Source organism: Felis catus, chromosome A1 (assembly GCF_018350175.1).
Source record: "Felis catus isolate Fca126 chromosome A1, F.catus_Fca126_mat1.0, whole genome shotgun sequence".
NCBI classification, from domain to species: Eukaryota; Metazoa; Chordata; class Mammalia; order Carnivora; family Felidae; genus Felis; species Felis catus.
The window spans coordinates 1,359,492-1,360,931 of NC_058368.1; the positions used below are offsets into that span (position 1 = coordinate 1,359,492).

Sequence of the window (1,440 nt, forward strand, 5' to 3'; positions counted from 1 at the left end):
TAAGACAGCAGCGGCGACTTGTTCACTTGCTTTCCATTACACATTTTGTTGATTGTCTCTCATCTGCTATTGTCTTTTCACCTGTGGTGATTTGTGGTCATTTTAATGAAGCTTGGGGAGGAGAGGAGATCAACTATGCATTTAATCTGCCATATTTCCACGATTTCTTTCATATCATTAGGGTGAAGGAAAGCCAATGACACTGAATGAGTGAGATAAAACAACTATAGACTCAGTAGTTTGGTAATAAAGCATGATCATGGCATTGTGGCAGGGAGTGGTTAGCTCATTCCTTCTTATTATAGGTTATCGACGTTTTGTTTTGAAAATAAAGTATGGTGCTCGCTTCGGCAGCACATATACTAAAATTGGAACGATACAGAGAATATTAGCATGGCCCCTGCGCAAGGATGACACGCAAATTCGTGAAGCGTTCCATATTTTTAATAAAAGTCACTCCTGCAAAAAAAAAATAAATAAATAAATAAAAATAAAGTATGAAGAATTGAGACTGACAGAACAAATGTCATACAGGAGCTATCTGAGCCTGGTCAACAAGGACCATCTAGAAGTGAAAAGACTTTGATTATAACTCATTCCTTGTTTCTGATGTAAACTCTACTACTTACAAAAATAAAAAGGAGAGTGACAATAGTCTCCCTCCCTCTTCTTTTTTTAAGTTTATTTATTTTGAGAGAGAGAGCATGAATGCACAGCAAGGAAGGGGCAGAAAGAGAGGGAGAAAGAGAATTCCAAGTAGGTTCTGTACTGTCAGCACAGACCCCAGTGCAGGGCTCGATCTCATGAATCATGAGATCATGACCTGAGCTGAGGTCAAGAGTCAGTCACTTAACCAACTGAGCCACCCAGGTGTGCTTCTCTACCTCTGTTGTTCTGTAACAGTTCATTTTCCATGCTCTTCTTCTGATTAATGTAAAAGGTTTTACTTACTAAACGGTTAAGACACCAGCACTAAAATCCTTTGTAGTTCAGCTCAGTTCAAGCTGAATTTTCACTACTTATAAAAAAAAAGACGTTATATAGGCAGGCTCAAGAGAATTTACTTAGCCTAAGGATTGTACAAATCCTATTATATACCAGATAAATAAAGGACAAAATAAGCCTGCATTGAGTGCTCTAGGAGTGGTGGTGAGATGAACATTATCCTCCACATAAATATCACATTGAAATGAAGTTTTGTTCTGCTCGAGAAATGTTTATTGAGCTATTGCAGGTTCTGTGTTTGCAGTGGTGAAATAAAGATGAATGAGTCAGTCCTTCACGCCCTTGGGACCAAGGGAGGGAGGTGGAGAAGTGACTTCAGCACAGGATGGCGTGTTTCCTGCTAAAAGTACACATGGATTGCCAACAGAGGCCAAGGAGCCACATCCGTGCGGGGCGGGGCGGGCGGGAGCTCACTTTGCCTCGTCAGGGCCCCCT

The 1,440-nt window shown here is 40.8% G+C and overlaps 1 non-coding gene across 1 annotated transcript; it reads left to right on the forward strand.

The window, feature by feature from the left end:
- The first annotated feature begins 338 nt into the window (after positions 1 to 338).
- On the forward strand, positions 339 to 445 carry LOC111556713. The gene has a single exon (XR_002736422.2). It is a non-coding gene; the product is annotated as a U6 spliceosomal RNA (small nuclear RNA).
- The last annotated feature ends 995 nt before the right edge of the window (positions 446 to 1,440 follow it).